Genomic DNA, 18,586 nt, shown 5'->3' on the forward strand with positions numbered 1-18,586 from the left:
CGCGCTAACCGCCGCAGCCTTTTCAGAACACCTCCAGCTCTCAGAATTCGATTAATAGTGCTTACTGCGAGTGGAATGTGCCACTCGGCCGCGAGCACATTAACTTTCTCGCTCAAGGAGCACATATGTGAAACGTTGCGGGAATGAGGAGTTCACGACGCGCGGTCCAGGGCTGATGTTCTCAAAGTGCTCAGAGTTCCAAGTGCTGTGTAGGTATGGTGTTTATGCTTAACTAAATATGAACGCTACAATAAGTAAACTGTGGATTTTCTGGAGATTCTCTTTATTGCTATGATGGCTTGCACGCCAGCCTTCGCGATTAATAAACAAATAAAGTGTGCGTTCGATACGAACGTAATTTGGACAGGTTAAGGGCAGCAGGCGTTAAAAACGACGCAACTAGTTGAGTACTAATGTGGCGGAACCAACATATATGTTTCGCCAACTGCCGTTTTAAATCACCCAGGCACGCACATTACCATATTTGTGTCGTGTCTGCATTAACTTCAAATGTTCTGTTTGCGTAAACAAGCGTTATGAAACTTGGAGAAATCTAGAATGAGCGAGAAACATTCAAGAAGAATAAAAATGAAAAGAAGGCACGTACGATTGTATTCAAATGAAACGCGGTGATTTTAGATGGCACGGCGTTCGGCGGGCGATGTGCCGTTCCAGGAAAGCTTTTGAATACGCAAGCACTTATAGGCCTTCCTAACAAGGAAACCCGTCGGACTGTCAGTCACGTAAGACGAATAGCTCTAAAGAAATTAATGTATAAAAAGTTGAGGAGCAATTCCACTATGTGAAGGTTGATGGCCAGCGGAGCTGTAGCACATCTCACAGGGTCAGACAAGGGCACGTGTATTTATTTCCATCATTTGGTCATGGTATAGCGATGATAACTTAGTGATTACTGTGATATACACTGATTCGTTCGATTACACGCTTAGACAGATTCTTGGACAAAGTTAAATCTATACACGACCGTTGTCGAGTAGTTGAGTGACATGGATTGCTGTGGCACTTAGAACCAAGCTCTCCTAGCACAAACTGAGTGAACCATATATTGTCTGGTTTGGAACTGTCCACGTTGAAGTCTCCAACGATGATCACAGGGGTCGCGTCATCATGGCTAAACCATGCAAAGTGCGTGGTCATGAACTTCTCGATATCACACTTGGTTGTGCCTGGGGATGTATACGAAGTGCATAGCACAATTCCGTCTTTCGTTTGCACGGCACAGATATCCCAGTCGGTGGCATTGTCCTCTTCCTAGTCTAGAGTATATAGTCGTACGTACATTTTGTCCTTTGCATATATGGCAATACCTACTGTTCGTGAGTCTATGTACTGTGCACAAGTGGTTACAGTATACCCATCGGCTTGAAACAATGCATCTTGATTTATTTATTTCATTTATTATTATTATTATTATTATTATTATTATTATTATTATTATTATTATTATTATTATTATTATTATTATTATTATTATTATTATTATTATTATTATTGGTGGAGTGCTTGAAGCCTGCTTCACCTCCACCGCGGGTCGACCTGCTATTGCACTACCTCCGTGATCCGCCCAAACTTTTGCCGACGGACACAACGCATGCATTGAGGGTTAGAAGTATATAGGTTGTGGGCTTCTTTGGCCAGGAAACGTTGCGTCCTGGCTAGCCTGAACGCGACGCCGTTGTACACACGGACGTTGGTGTTCCCGTCGCCACTTATCGTGTTCACGCTGTTCTTCGGGAGTCTTAACTATGCATGGATTTTCCATAGCGCTATCACGATACAAATGAATTCAGTTGCTAGGCGGGTTCTTCTACTACATATGAATGTGTAGTTACGTCAGTCCCTGCTTCGTATGCTACCATTGCCGCTTCCCGACAACTGCTTCTTATGCAGCCATAATATTTACCAGGGAACGCTTGCGGCGAACGCTATGCGCGAAGGCGAACTTTCTGGTTCTTTCTTCAGTTTCTTTTTCTTTAACGGTGAAGCTGTATACATCCACCCCGCAATGCATTTGTCGTGTCCATGGGCAAAAATTACTTCTTTCGTCGGCCGACGCCGGAGGCAGGTAAATAGTAGGCTAAAATTGAAGCGAAAAGTGCGCATATCCTTTCGAATCACACATACAGCGTATACCACATAAGACGTTTCGATAAAGAAAAGCATAAAAAACGTCTCCTTTCAAGATGACGGGTGATAAGGCGGTAGTTAGCAATGGGAAGCACAGAATGATTGATAACGCCATCCGCTTGTAAAAGAGGGCTTGACGTTAATACACATATAAAATGCTGGTTTGTGACAGCCCATGTGCTGCAGTTTGTACAAACTGCAGTTTGTAACGCAGGACGTCACGTTACTACATTACATATATATCTGTAAAGAGGACCAACCTAGTACGGCATTGTATTTGTCCTGCGACAGTGCTATGAGAAGGCCACGTATATTGAGGACTTCCGAAGAGCAGCGTGCCTACGAGGAGCGGCGAAGAGAACAGATACGACAATGTGAGCAACGCGGCGTCGTCTTTCTGCCGTGGATGAACACCGTGTCTAGGCAAAGGTCCAGGACGCTCAGCACAAGCGCGACAGGATGATGATGACTGTCGTGAAGCCCAAAACGCGGCCAAGCGACGAAGGTACATCGATTGTTTCAAGGGTGCAAACTCTAAATTTAAGAAGAAATTTCGCAACGCAGAAGTTGGATTTAGTTGCTCCGTGTGTGGTCGACTGTGGTTCCTGGTTAAGTGCATTTCAGTTGTCTCTGGACCACTCTTTGTAGGTACACGTAGTAGCATCGCAAGCGAAGTCGTAGGCCATTGAAATGTCTATGGCTAATAATTAGGTAAAGTGCGTGTGAGTGTCGCCACGTGAAGAATTTCAAGTCACGTCGCAATGGATAATCGTTCTTGTCGTTTACAGCTTCGCTGTGCAACCGCCTTCACAGCGTAGACTGGAGCCCAAGTTTCTTTACAGCGGAGCTGTTATTAGCTACATTCTGGCAGTTTGAGCGTGTTGGGAAGAAAAAAAAAAGGTGGCAGCCACTCCATAACTAAAAGAGCTAAAGCACAATGCAAAAGCGTACAGTCGGGTATGCCCCAGCTGCGTTTAACCGCGAGAAGTGTCGAAACGTATTGTGATAAAAAATATATCATAATATCGTAAAAGTATCGTAAACCGGGATGGACACTGTTTAGTATGGATTGCGGTTTGACGCCACGGGCTCTACAGGCAAAACCTTATCTCAGTTCCCTTCCACCCGTGCAATGGGTAGGCCGCGGGTGGCGAGGACCGCGGAAGAACAGCGCGCCTACGAAGAACACCGCGCCGTGAACAGAAGCGGGAATGTGCGCGGCGACGCCGGGCGGCACGTATGACAGCAACGAAGATTGTGCCGCAAACGCCAAGCGTATGTACCTTTGGTTAGCTCAGCTCTGCTGACTCCACTCCCATCGTAGTTGCGGGTGATTTCAACATAGACTTGTCTCGGCCAGATTGAAAGTGGTTCGTGGCGTTTCTCTTGGAAAGGTTCGGTATTCAATGTTACACAAACATAAGCGTGCCCACGATGGGTCATCGGTCGTGAATAGACCTCACATTGGCCAAGAAACTTTCCAGTGTCGCCAAAGATCCATTGGCCGTATATCATAGCGATCATAAAGCTATAGCCACCTTGGGGACCAAATAATAAATCCAAAAAGGTAAGCAAAAGAAGGGTAAAGAATTGGCTGCGGCTTAGCTCAGCTAACCCTGGATATGCAAAGCGAACGCTTGGTGTAGCCTGGTTAAGTCTTGGTTTCACTTGGTTAACGTTTGATTTAGTTGTAATTATTATACGTAAGTATACAATCATCGCTAAGCCAGGTATGACGGCTGCGCCTAGGTCGGTTGCTATACATGACTGGGATTAGGCTTGGGTAGACACGCATCGTTCGACGGTGCGACGCCTGTTGCGCCAAAGGGAAAGCGCAAGTGCTAGACATGCAAAGGCACGCCGCGGACATGCGCAGAGTCGAAGCACAAACGGACAGGGCGCGAACGCAGTCGCTACATTGATTTCAACGGTGCGACGCCTATTGCTTCAGTGAAGCAGCTCGCTGGGCGATATCCGCGGGGTGGTAAGACGCCGCTTGGCGACGACGGCTCAAAGCCTCCCGCTCCCGCGCAACGCTCAAAGACGGCCCGGCCTCGCTCTCATCCATGGCCAAGCTTGCACTCACTAGGCGAGCCAGGCGCGCGGTGAGTCACGTGTCAGGCGGCGACGTAGCTGGGGAGAACGCATGCGCCAAGCCGGCGGAGGCGTCGGAGCTCGGCGCAGCGAGTCACGTGATGCGTTGTCAAGGCCACGGTGGTCAAGGCTACAGCGCAGCTGCGGTTAAATGAAGGTCAAATTGCTGGCGACGGCGAAACTCACCTCGACGCGGTTAGTAAAGCTTTCGCTTTAAAATCAAAGAAGCCTTGGATATGCAATTTAATAAAACAATAAAAAATTGTGTCTTATTTGCAATCAAATATTTATTATCAACATATTTATCACCATATATGCAGCTCCGCTGGTCATCCATGTTCACAGAGTGGAATGGCTCAAAATTGTTTTCCCCTGCACGGCCGCCGCCGCCGCGGGTGGATGCTATGAGCGTCCCCTTTGAAACGGGGTGGTGGGTTGCTCTTGTTCTTATTTTGCCTAATGACCTACCCATCTTTTTCGGAAAAATAACACACACACTCACACACAAACGCGCGCGCGCGCGCACGCACGCACAAAGAAGTCCCGGCATCAAACTTTATGAACCACTACTGCGAACTTTGCTTTTGTACGCACCCGAAATGTCTCTATTGTTTGTGATCTCCCTACTCTTCTGCCACCAACCCTCCCATTGCATCTTACTAATCTCTATAGCAAACATGTTTACTTTGCCCATGGAGGAACGAAAAATAAGGAGGGAGCATTACGTAACGAAGCCAGCCTTGGCAAGCGAACGCTCCGTGAAGCCACAGGGGCGGCGCAACACGTGACCTCTTGCGTGTAGATCACGGAGTAAGAACACAGATTTGCTGAGACGTTTAGTTTCCAGTAGCTACATGCCAGCAGTTTTTATTCAGTGCGCGCTTCTTCAGCTGCAATGCCATGACCCTGCCCGTAGAGTTTCAAACTCTATGGCCGTGCCTGCAGAGCGGCAACACTAGAACCAACCGCACACTTTGACATGCAATCACGTGTTGGTCCACCAGGCCTCCATGTGGTTTGGCTTCGATCGCGTGGCGGTATGCTCCCTCCTATCTTTTTCCTTCCTCTTTGACTTTCCCTCTGCTGTCCCTGAACCCAAGGGCTACAAGGAGGCCAAAGGAGCCTAAACCTAGAGCTGGGTAGATATCTTCACATCAGATAAAACGTGTTCCACCGTTTCCCTAGCTTTACCGCTGCAAGCACATGCTTCTTCTTCCTTGGTCTACCATGCGCTATAACACCCTGATCTCGCTTCGAAAAGTAAGGAGCTTCCCTTTCAGTTATCATAAACCATTTAATTCTTTCCTCCGAGTATGCGAGCGCCATCTGGTGGTGCTGCAAGGAACCCAGCGGCACAAGTCTCCCGCTGTGATTGGTCGAGTTTTTGGTTGCGGAGGCGAAAAAAATCCCAGGATCTTCAAGTACAGCTTCGCTGTAAAAAATCTCCGACGATTACGATACTCCCTAATGCGAAATTTGAGCGTAGCTCTACGCGTGTTTTCATTTCGCGCGTCAATATTGTGTATTATGACTATATCGGTACTGTGACCAGCGTGGCTGGCGAGGACAATCTGTCTCGTGCGGCACATTGCAAACGGAGCCAAGTGTAGCGGGACTACCTCGCTAATTGGGAGATCGGGAGAGCCAACGCATGGGTGCCATTCACAGCAGCCTCTGCAGAGAGCCATCCGCTCATGCAGCGCTTTGTTTCCATATTGGCCTCGAGCTCCACCATTGGAAAAGCTGGCGCCACCGTCGGCGCGACGTGCTAGGAGGGATCACGTGGACATAGCGGCCGCGTCGGCTGCTTCGGGAGCGCCGAAACGAGTTTGAATTCCCTCGTACGCTACGGTCCTCATTTAGTGGCGAAATTTTCCCGCTTCGAGTGTCTCTTTTACAACGCTTGAAAGCACCACAATAGGTAGTGGCTGCCTTTGAAGGCACGCAACATTGTAGGCTACTGCTCGGTGCCGCAGGGCTGGACGCACGTAACGGAGGCCGGTGTCAGCCTTATTCACACGTAGCCGCAGGACAAGAAGCTGCGTGAAGCTTGGCTCGCGATACATAAAACCGGCAAACAGTCATCGGCTAGAACTCGGGTGTGCAGCAAGCACAGGCGCGAGGAAGATTTCTGCAACGGCGCCTGGTCTGCGATGTTCTGAAAACGCGCACTGAGACGCTCGCCCGAGTCCGCTGCCCGACTAATGTCATGACGGTTTGGTCTATGAACTTGTCGATACTATAGATACTGGCAAGTTCAATGTAGTGGAAAGGCAGCGGTAAGAAGCACATTTAAAAAAAGCATGGCATATGGTCATGTTTGTGTTACGAATTAGTGCACTAGATTACAAAAAAGGAGCAGCGGGAAATTTCACGCTGAGAACACCGATAAACATACAGTGCGACGCAACTCGAGAAATAATATTGAAAGGTCAAAGACTTTAGAAGAAAAAAAAAAAAGATTGAATCGTCGCGACGGCACATCACAGTCCGCCGTAGGCGTCGAAGTCTCTACAATGAAATTATTTTTGAACAGCTCTGTTAGAGCCCACGCAACAATGGTTGTTTGTATACTGTCAAATGCTCATATTCTGCGGCCTAAAGCTCATGGCACGGTGCGAAAACGCGCGCGCGCGGACAAGCATGCAGACGCGCAGTCGGTCGCTGCGAATCTGCGCGATCGCTGCATTGAGGCTTCTTTCTATTACGCTCCATTTAGTTATACAAACACTATAAGAACGTATTTCACATAGTTTGCTCTCAGCGTTTACCTACCTTTCACGCAAGAAGCCGGTTCGGTAGACTCCATCGCGGCGACCGCGCGCAGTGGCGTTCACTGTACGTATTCGGTAAAGAGATAGCGTCTGTAAACGTTGTGTGCTTTCAGTTTGCCCAAGATTATTATTTAGACAGTAAAAAAAACGTCTCTCGCTTCGAAAGTACTTAATGTCCGGGAGAGCTCGCGCGTGGTGTTTTCAGTGAGCGCTGACAGCAAAACCTATGAGGAGCGCGCCACGTGATCACTCATACTACGCCAGCGAGGCGTTTCCGATGGATGGCGACTCCGTAACTCCTCGCCGCCAATATGGTATCGGTGGACGCGCTCACCGCATGCCTTATCGATGGCGTCATCGGTGAGCAGACGAGGGCGCGCTACTCTGGCGCCATCTCGTAGCCGTCGTCGACGCAAAGCCCGTCATGCGCGGTACTTCTCACGCTTTCGCCATACCTTCCTCCTCCGCTTTCCGCCTCACAGTTTCGCTGCACCAAACTCCTCCACGTTCATCCTCCTCCTCTGTTCGCTATCACCGTCCTTCTTTCCTCGTTGCGCTCCGCGTTCCCCCTTTCATCCTGAGCTGTGCTCGTTCGCTCGGTTACGCAGATAACGCCGAGGGACGCCGACGCTCAACGCAGTAACGGGCACCTAATAAGAGCTGCGCTCTAAAACAGAATAAATTCGAAAGGAAAAACCTTGGCAATAGCTAGTCCCGAACCTCCGACCCCACGCTCGGAAATCGTGTGTCTTACCACGGCCGCTGGATAAAAATAAAAAATTGGCCGACGATTACGCTGCTTGGTAATGCGATATTTGAGCGCAGCTGCTGCCTTATTTGAACAACAGGCAACTGTATATCAGAAGACGCAGTGCCGAACGGAGGCGGTTCTGTGTTTCGGATTGGGCGGCACACACCGCCATCCACCGCCATCGCATAGTGTTTCACCGCCGCGGAGAGGGGGGGGGAGATTAACAATTATTATTTAATGTTTCTTCTGAGGTGGGATGAGGAAACAGGTGGAGAACAGGGGTATGAGTAGAGGTCACACACTCATTCACTCACAGACAGGCCTCAATGTGGCCGCACAAGGTTGGGGTGGAAAGTAGAAGTAAGGGGACGAAACGCTGTAACTGTCACCACAGCAGTCACCACAACGGCACTGCGCCAGGTAAGGGGATGTATAGGGCAAGAGTGAGGCGGTAGAAGGACAGCCAGGCGCAAGCACTGCCAGAGGCGACAAATGTCGCTGAGGAACGCGTCCCGCAAACGGGGGAGCAAGAGACACAGCTGAGAGCCGTACAGCCACACGACGCGGAGATGGAGGAGCGGAGAGCCGTGGATCACGCGCGAGGCGGCAAGGAGCGCCCGCCGCCGGCAACGCGGAAGTGCCGGGACAGCGGGAGAAGTGACGGCAAGGGCGGAGTGGACGGTAGTTTAGACCAGGTTTAGACGGTAGCGGCGATAGTCAGCGCAACGACGCTGCGCGCAGGAAGGGGGCGAGAGGATGGGGCGAGAACACGTGATCCGGCATTGGAGGACAAAGGGACACGGCCGGCCTCAAGGGGAGCGCGCGCTTTCCTTCGAAGAGAAGCGTGCGTACCCCTCGAGACCGGCCGTGAAAGGGAGAGCAAGGCTCGCGCCGTGCGCGAGAGATGGCGCCAGGAGCGCACGCAGCTAGAGCAACGCGCTGGCCCCGGCTACGGAGCTGGTTACGGCGAGGCACAACAGTAAAGCGCAAGATATAGTCCGGCGTAACGCGCGCGCGCGGCCACGCGCGGCGCGGTTAAGCGACGTCGGTGAAAAGCGCGCAGTCTACAGTCCGGCGTCACGGCGTAGCCGGCGTACCCGGGCGCGCTTGGCGAGCACAACGCCGCCGGCGCGGACATAGAGCTTGTTCTATTTCACGCGGCTGCCGCTAGACCAGAATGCACTGCGCGCTGCAGCGGCAGCGAGCAGAAGGCAGAATGGCGGCCTGCGGTGCGCGTATTGACAGTGCGGCTGTGGTTTTTTCAACATCCGTGTGGGATGACAGCGCGAGTGAGGACGCCTGCTTGAAGCGATTTGCAACCTTCCATGTGTATACGATGTGAAACGCATGGACTACCGCGACACAGAGCGGAAGAACAACGCGTGGGAAGCTATACGAAAGCAGTGTGGTCTCGCCACAGGTAAGCTGCATTTCGCAGCTCCTGTACTAGTTGGTGGTAGTCGCCGAGTTGAGGGCGCTTGTCGAATAGCTTTCGCATGTACATACATGGTCCGCTTCCGTTTTTGACGTAGCCGAAGTACTAGCAATATGAGTGCGATGTTCTGGCTGTCAGGCACGGCGGCCGCATTTCAATGGGGGCGAAATGCGAAAAAGACCCGTGTGCTTAGATTTAGGTACACGTAAAAGAAACCGACGTGGTCGAAATTTCCGGAGTCCTCCACTACGGTGTGCCTCATAATCAGAAAGTGGTTTTCGCACGTAAAACCCTATGTTTCTTTTTTTTTCTGGCTGTCAGGACAAGTTAACGCCATTCCGCAAAAGTTTTTGTTTTAGGCGCACAAACAGCGCGCGGAACGAGAAGCGCGCGCGCTACCCGAACGACGAGGGTATATGCAAGACGCGCATGCGCCATGTAAACAGCTGTTCGCCGCGGCGGTGAAGTTGCGCTCCCAGACGCACAGATGGCGCCAGCCTCGAGTTGCGCGCGCACGCCGAACTCTAGAGGAAGCAAATTTCTTGCACCCCTGGCGTCGCTAGCGCAGCGTATCCGACTTCGCCTGCCGCGGCCCGGCGCGCCGAGAACGCCGGACTATATCTTGGCCTTAAGGCCGACGGCGACGCCAAACGCGGGAACGGGCGCCAAGGAGCTGCGCTCTAAAAAAAAACAAGGCTGCGGCCTGCCACGTGCATCTAAAACACTGTCATCTGCCACGGCGCCACCAGTCAGGGTGTGTTGTCTGGGATCAGCCATGATCGGCATAGAAAATGCATCAGGAACGGGATCGGAACGCCGTCGCCGACGCGTCCCATCCCCGACAGCTATAGTGCCGTTCGGCCTAGCCAAGCAGCCGAGAATTCAACTACGGCTGTCACGTTCGCTCCTATTGCAGCGTAACTGACGCGGCAGGCCGCACTTTCTTTCTCTCTCTCTCTCTCTCTCTCTCTCTCTCTCTCTCTCTCTCTCTCTCTTTTTTTTTTTTTTGAGCGATAGCTCTACTGCTCCAGGTACAAAACCAGAAAACGTTTGGTTGGTCGATTGGCCGATTATTAAACCAGAGAGCGCACAGAGCTATATGTTGCAGTGATAAGCCATATCGAGCTCAGCTGCCGGAGGATAGCGTCGACAGTGATACAAACATTAATGTGATGCCGTCTTTTTATTTAACTCCGGCAAAAGACGCTCATTTCGCGCGAAAACATGCCTAAGTCATTGTGGTTGCGCGGAGCGTCACGTGATGTCTCTGCCAACGGTGCAGCTACATCTCACCTGTCCGGTAACACGGTACTTCGCAAACGGTAATACGCTTATGGACAACCGAAAAGTCCCCGTTTCCGTTCTGACATTTCTAACTTCCCGGCCTCCTATAGTCTGGCCGATTATAACAAGAACGGAAGATAAAAATGAACCGTCACAAAACATGCACAGATCCGCACAGCCACTCCTCGAGTGTGTGGTCTGAGACTTTTACCAGGCCGGGCTATAGATGGCTTGCACTGATGTCGTCGTAGCCGCCGTGCTGGTGCACCGGCACGGTGAAAAGCTGGGTCTGTGACGTCACGTGAAAACTATCAATAGGTGGCTGTACTGCCGCCGCGTTAGTGCGGATGGCCGCTCGGTGGCGCGCATTACGATCATGGTGGCATTACGTTTCATTACTTTTCGAAGCGAGATCAGGATGCCTTAGACCACGCGCCTATAACGCCGGATATAAGAAGGGACAAGAAGTATGTGCTTACTGCGGTAAAGCTAGGGAAACGACGGAGCATGTTTTCTTAGAATGTGAGGATATCTGCCCAGCCATCGATTTGAGCACCACTGGACTTTTTGAAGTCCTTGGGTTCAGCGGGAGCAGTGGCAAAGTAAACATGTCCGCAATAGTGATTAGTAAGAGGCGATTGGAGGATTGGTGGAAGAAAAGTAGGGAAACGACAAAAAACGGACACGTACAAAAACAAAGTTCACTATAGACGTCAGACTCTGCCCAGGCGGCACTGCGGAAAAACCCGTCCCCAGCGCCCCCATCGCAGCCTCGGCACAAACTGAGTAGTGCAAAAAGAGCTGTCCGCAAGCGAAGGTGCATAGGCCACAATGGACCCTCCTCTTTCGGTTGTGTTGAGGCACGGCTTCCTCAAGATCAAGGACCTGGAAAGCTTCTTCCGCCCCTCCAGCCTTCGGAAAGGAAGAAAGCTCAGCAGGGCGTAGTACTTGTAGAATATAAAAGAAGTCTCAGGTATTTTTTCGGCGTGCTGAAACTCGCAAGTACAGAGAGCATGTGGTTTGTTTATAGGCATATCATCATAAAAATCTAAGCATTTCAAATTGTTTCATATTGAAAATGTCCTGAACACAAGACTTAAGTATCTCCTACATTTTTATGCATATTATCGTAATGTTCTTGCTCGCAATTATTTACAGACAGCTAATCTTTCCAAAGCCTTCTTTTGCGGCAGCAAACAGAAAACGTTTTCCAAGGCAGCAAACATAGTGCGAACATAACGAAAGTAAGCTTCCTACAGTGCCTGTGCGCCCCGTCTTTCTGTCTCGCAGCAGCTACATCATCGCTCAGTACCATTGAAATTTTCGCAGACGCTTCAAGCAACATGCGCGCACAAATAAATGTAAATAAACACCACATTGTTTTTACACACGTGCGTTACTTCGCAATTACTGATCCAGTGCTCCACAGCAACTTTATTGCTCACATTTGAAAAACGCACTCGAGCAGACTCAGCACATTGCGAAACGTACTTGTATCGGCGCAGGACATATACAAAATGCCGAAACTAGAAATGAGCTCGCGATACAACGATGCTCTAGAACAGGATTTTTAATTCATAAACGAACTAAAATGTTTGGCTAAACTGAAAAGCCAAATCTCTCCGTTCCACTTGTTTAGTCAAGCGGAGGCGGACGTCTGTTAACAGGTGGAAATATCGATGGCAGATACGCAGGATGGTTCGCAACGTTGTTTTTTCTGTTGCCAACAAAGTGGCGGCTGCAGATTCTTGAGTGTTCGCTTCGTTGCCACAGTCCTCCGTCAGGGCTACGCATCACCATTAAAGCAGAATAACATTATCGCACTTTCTCATGTGAGCCGCTGTGTTGTGGGGAATGCAAGTAATTCGATTACCCAACACGTTGAACGGCCCGTATCCAGTGCTTTCGCCTTTCCCCTTCATACGATCGCGATGGAAATCGGTAAAATTGAACGTTGTTATTCAGTCCTTCACGTTCATCGCAATTTACAACACAACAGTAGCGTCGATTGCGGCGTTTCTTCTTAGCGCGCGGGGCTATCGAGGTTGCCGCCGTTTCCTCCATCAGGCTGACGAGTGAGCCAGCAAGCGCTTTATGGCAGTTCGGCCACAGAACACCCATTCGACGGCGCGTCATACTAGCGGATAAATTCATAGCTCTCTGTCTGGGTGTTAAATGCGCAAAACACTAGCAATGTGGACAAAAATCTAGTTAAATCGTTGTTTCGCAGTCGCTAGCTGCATAGGCAACTTAGTAAGGGAGTCGGGCTTCGCACTACTCAATTATTGACTCTTCGCATCGGCAGGTGGCGCTACGCGTCTTGCAAAACTCCAGAGTCTGATGTCTATAGTGGGTCAGAAAATTCCGTTATGGAAATTTATCGTGGAGCGGTCTTTCTTTTTCTTTTTTTTTTCTTAACCTTGGTAGGACACTAGACAGTATAACAGCAGAAGACTGGTGGCGCAGCTCACCGCCCCGTTCCGAAGGAGACGCTCATATAGTATCCATCCATCCGTGGCGGAGCTTCGCTGTGATATGTTTGCGTCAATTTCTGGTAATAAAACCTGAAGGCAACTGGTATATATATATATATATATACAAGACAAGACAGATTACGATTATTGTTGTGTCGAAAGATACGATCCAAAGGGTGTAATAAAGCTAACAAACAATGACGCAAAGGACAGCATAACTGAAATTAACTGTAATATTACGCAATGATAGTACACAATGTACAATCATTATCATGTACCATCACGTACTGTATATATCATCACGTACATATATATATATATATATATATATATATATATATATATATATATATATATTCAGTGAAGTAGACGCGCATATGAAGCGGTTTATTGACGTTTCGGCCGGACCCCGGCCAAAACGTCACTAGCTGCTTCATACGCGCGTCTACTTCACTGTAAATATTTACCCGGACCGAGAACTGCTTCTTTCCTGGTATATATATATATATATATATATATATATATATATATATATATATATATATATATATATATATATATATATATATATATATATATATATATATATATATATATATATATAATTCGGTGAAGCTAACAAACAATGACACAAAGAACAGCAAGCGGAGATTAAGTGTAATATTACACAATGATAGCACACAATGTCCTAGCAGCGTGTGAGTGTTTTCCATTCATCCTGAAACTCCTAGGTTCGTATAAAATGCGCATGCGTCTAGGCGGCGCGGCGCACGCGGTGGACAATGCCCCTAGATAACGAGGGGCTTTAGAGAGGGGTCGGTTTTCGCGCCACCGTATATAATGTGACGAATCTTCAAATCCTGCCGACGCTGGCTGACCCGCACGGCGCGTCGGACTATAATGTGGCCCTTAATTCCACCTCTTGGGCCATCGAGAGGCGACATATGCAACGCTACTGGCACGCTCATCACGCCAGCCTCCTGAGACGCCTTCAGCGCAAAGCTAAACCATGCTCGATCGCTTTCAATGATTCGCCTTCGGGTAAAACTGGCAATTTTTTATCCAGCAGCCGTGGTCTTACCCATAGAGTTTCCTAGAATAATTATTTTATGAAACTCTATGGGTTTACCCACTGGGCTAAACACCCACGCTTGCAAAAGGTGAATTTATCTGAACCATATGAATGTTTTGTACCGGCGGTGAAACAAATGTCGAATAAGAACAGTTTGCATGAAAGCTTTCTTGAAAGATTTGGTTGTGTTGGAATAAAAGCTATCTCTAGGACCACACATACAGCCGAATTGGAGCATTGAAGACATTAGGAAAATTTCAATTTGGGAAAATTTAATGCTAAGCCTGGCACATTCCCGATGCGTTTCGGTGGTCTAGGGAAGCGCCTTCCGATGGGGCGTTCCTTTGCCGACCGAGACATAGAGAAAAAAAAAGTATGTTAGAGATGCCACCGATCTCTGAGGACTTATGCACTTCGCGTCGCGCAACACTGACAGGTCAGAGCCAATGAGTTGATAAGGATGATAAGGAGTGACCAAGGGTTATATGGAACTCATCACGGTTGATAATAGTTCGACGCAGATGGATAAGGTGCTACAGAGCGATAAGGGCTTATAATCGTCGGCTCAGTTCTGATAAGGTTGATAAAGACCGGTGAGGGTTGATAAGGGTGAGATCAAGTCTGATAAGGTTGATAGGAACCGATACGAGTTTGTAAGGTTGATAAGGAAAGATAAGGCTTGATATAGATCGGATCGATTGCGATAAGTTTGATAACGACAGACAAGGGTCGGATCGAGTCTGATAAGGTTGATAACAACTGAAAAGGGTTGATAAGGGTCGGACCTAGTTCGATAACGTAGATAACGACCGAAAGGGGTTGATAAGGGTTTATATTGGTCGGATCAAGTTTGATTAGATTGATAATGACACCGGGCTGCATGGAGATAAGCAGGTGGCGCAATGCTTACGCATACTTAAGACAACGCTAATGGAGTTCCTGCCGTAATTTTTTTCTGATGCTGCTACAGCCTGGCCCACTACACCTCGACATAAGGCAGTATAGCGTACGCTATGCGCTAAGCAGCGCACGTTTATTACAGTTTTAGTTGGCCTGCGAGATCTTCTGATCTCAGAGGCCATATGTCATCGTCGCGGCTATCTCCCGACTTCGCCAATAGGTGACGCTGACATCTCAAAGGTTTGCGGCTAGGATGCAAAACTTGCGCCCACCCGAAACAAAGGGAAAAAAAGCCACATCATAATCATCATCATTTCTTTCTCGAAGTTTATCTGACATCTCGAAGGTAACAATTCTAGTCCATCAGCAAGTCTACTCGAAGAGTCCGATAATACTTGCACAAGAATTGACATGCATAATCGACTAATTAAAGAAAAGTTCACTAATTGGGTTTTTAACTAATTACCTTATCGCACATATTGGAATTTACCAATTCTAACCGGGGAGTTTGCTAGGCAGGTCCACTTGGAACGAATTCTCAGGATGACACCAGTTTCGAGATATTAATTTCCGAAAACTTTGCGAAGAAATGCATTGGCGTTCCAGTTACTTTTGCGCTTCAATTCATAAAACGACGTTTACTTAAGAAATTAAGTGGAACGCCAGTGCATTTTTACCGCAAGTTTGACGGCGCGTATCTCGTAAATGGTGTCATCCACAAATATGTCTTGCAGTCTCACCCGTTAGAATTTGTAAATTGCAATATGTGCCATAAGGTAATTACTTAAAAACTTAGTGAGTTTTTGTTGATTAGACGATTATGAATTTCAACTTCTGGTGGAAGTAATGTCCGCCTCTTCGAGTAAACCAGCTCATGGACTAGAATTGTGCTATCTGCCACAGGAAATATTTAAAAATTTTGAAATTGTTCGCTGAAACACCCGGTATATGTTAGCTAACGAAGCAGAAAGAGCTCGTCTGAAGGCGTAGACTAAACATGCTGCGTAGTCTGCGGCGTGGATGGTTCCACGTGACCTGGTTGCAAGTGTGTGTATATATATGTATATATATATATATATATATATATATATATATATATATATATATATGCTAGCAAGAAAAGTAGGAAGCTACCTATAAAGAAAGGGGTCAGACAAGGACACACAATCTCTCCAATGCTATTCTCTGCGTGCTTGGAAGAAGTATTCCAGCTATTAAATTGGGAAGACTTAGAAGTAGGGATCGACGGCGAATAGTTCAGCAACCTTCGGTTTGCTGATGACAATTGTTCTATTCAGGAACACTGCAAACGAGTTACAACAAATGATTGAGGACCTTAACAGAGACAGTGTAATATATGCAGAAGAACAAAGATAGCGATGAATAATCGGGCAAGAGAACAAGAGTTCAAGATGGCCAGTCAGCCTCTAGAGTCTGTGAAGGAGTACGTTTACCTAGGCTAATTAATCACAGGGAACCCTGATCATAAGAAGGAAATTCATAGAAGAATAAAAATGGGTTCGTGCACATACGGCAGACATTGTCAGCTGCTGACTGGAAGCTTACCATTGTCATTGAAGAGGAAAGTATACAGTCAGTGCATCTTACCGGTGCTGACATATGGGGCAGAGACTGGGAGATTGACAAAGAAGCTGGAGAGCAAGTTAAGGACCGCGCAAAGTGCGATGGGGCGAAGAATGATAGGCATAACTTAGACAGAAAGAGAGCGGTATGGATCAGAGGGCAAACGGGTATAGACGATATTCTAATAGACATTAAGAGAAAGAAAATGGCGCTGGGCAGGTCATGTAATGCGTAGGTTAGATAACCGTTCGAATATTAGGGTTACAGAATGTGTACTAAGAGAAGGGCAGCGCAGTCCAGGACGGCAGAAAACTAGGTGGGGCAATGAAATTGGGAAATCCGCGGTTAATAGTTGTAATCGGTTGGCGCAGGACAGGGGTAATTGGAGATCGCAGGAAGAGGCCTTCGTCCTGCAGTGGACATAAGATAGGCTGATGATGATTATGATTATGATGATGATAGCAACACCTTCGGATAGGCTACAGGCTTGGCGATCTCTCCGAGCGAGTTTTCCAACTGCCCGCGCCTATAGTAATGTTGGCCCCAAACTGTAAAACCGAAGTCATATGAAAATTATAAGGGGTGACGAAAGCTGTAACGAAAGAACGATTTCTGTTTCGGGTTTCACCCGCCTACGATAGTACATTAACCAAAGAATAACAAACAAAACAGTGGTTAGCACAGAATAACTTTGTTTTGTGTTTAAAGGATACTGACATGATGTTGACGATACGTTTTTATCGTTAACTGAAGGTCTTGTGCTTTGAACCCTAGAAAATATAGTGACAAGTCTCAGATGGTCATGACTAAGTTAGCATAACAGCTTTCCTACGGTCAGTAGCGGTTTCATTTCCCAGGAGGATACTGTGTCGTAACGTAACGACATTCACATGGGAGCAGGATATTGCAATGTTTTGAAGGGCCTCTTCCGAGATTCTCCCTTTGTTAAAATTTCGGATAGCTAATTGGTTGTCGCATAATATTACTCCCGCTTTTGTACCCGCACAAGCGAGCGCGACTGCAAGCTCCTCGGCTGTACAGGCGTACCTCGTGCACTTGGAGCACGCTATCTTAACGCACCTGTCGCCATCAACCACGGCGGCATCCACGTACGCTACTTTATGCGCCGGTGTGTTTTTAAGTTTATTTACTAGAGCCTTAGCCCTGTGAGCTCTCCTCTCTTTGTTGTAGATAGGATGCATATTTTTCGGTTTGGGGGGGGGGGGGTTATTCGGAAGCGTTTACGCACGTCCAACGGAATGTCCTTCTTGTCAGTCGGGGCACCCCTGTCGCATTGGATTCCTACCCATTCCATGAGTTTTCTCCCTGTCTTAGACTGCTCGTCCACCCCTCCCCCCCCTACCTACGTGTAGGTTAAGAGGCGGGCACCCCACCTCTGTGAAATAATAAAATTTTCAATCAATCAATCAATCAATCAATCAATCAATCAATCAATCAATCAATCAATCAATCAATGCAACGTTTTGACACTCTCTCCGGTTCGTTCGGTCGTATGCTATGTGCCACTACATCGACATCACAACAAGTAGCAGAATCTTACGTATCCCTAATTACTCTTGATTATGCTTAATAATTAACAGTGATTACATTTCATTTGTGAATTATATTTACCTAACTTACTTTTTAATTAGCCTCACTGTTCTTAATTACCTAACCTTAATAGTGATTACGCTCAAGTAATATCATCGTGGTTAATCTCCCATAGGATTCATTATACCCTCGTGAACTTCATTATACCTTCATTAGGCTTAAGGAGTCGTACTTAGGCTTAATTAATTTTATAGTAATTAATATTATTATTTCGTTGACCTTGATTACCCTTAACGCTTCTTCAGTATTCACTGTACGTAGTCATGATCACAAATCTAAGTAGCCATACGCCGTCACATAAGGCACTCTCATGTACCAACCATAGGACCGCACGTGTGGAGCGCATCGTGTCACGCGTTACAGACAGACGAGCAGGTTTCCGAGGGTATAGAATGCTTACGCGTGAAAGCATCGCAACGTCCTGCTCCCACGCGACCGCGTGCAGTGGCGTGACGTCAC

The 18,586-nt window shown here is 47.8% G+C and overlaps 1 pseudogene; it reads left to right on the forward strand.

Annotated features, from left to right (window-relative positions):
• The first annotated feature begins 1,457 nt into the window (after positions 1-1,457).
• Positions 1,458-1,594, forward strand: LOC142565106 (U2 spliceosomal RNA; annotated as a pseudogene).
• The last annotated feature ends 16,992 nt before the right edge of the window (positions 1,595-18,586 follow it).

This window comes from Dermacentor variabilis, chromosome 11 (assembly GCF_050947875.1).
Source record: "Dermacentor variabilis isolate Ectoservices chromosome 11, ASM5094787v1, whole genome shotgun sequence".
NCBI classification, from domain to species: domain Eukaryota; kingdom Metazoa; phylum Arthropoda; class Arachnida; order Ixodida; family Ixodidae; genus Dermacentor; species Dermacentor variabilis.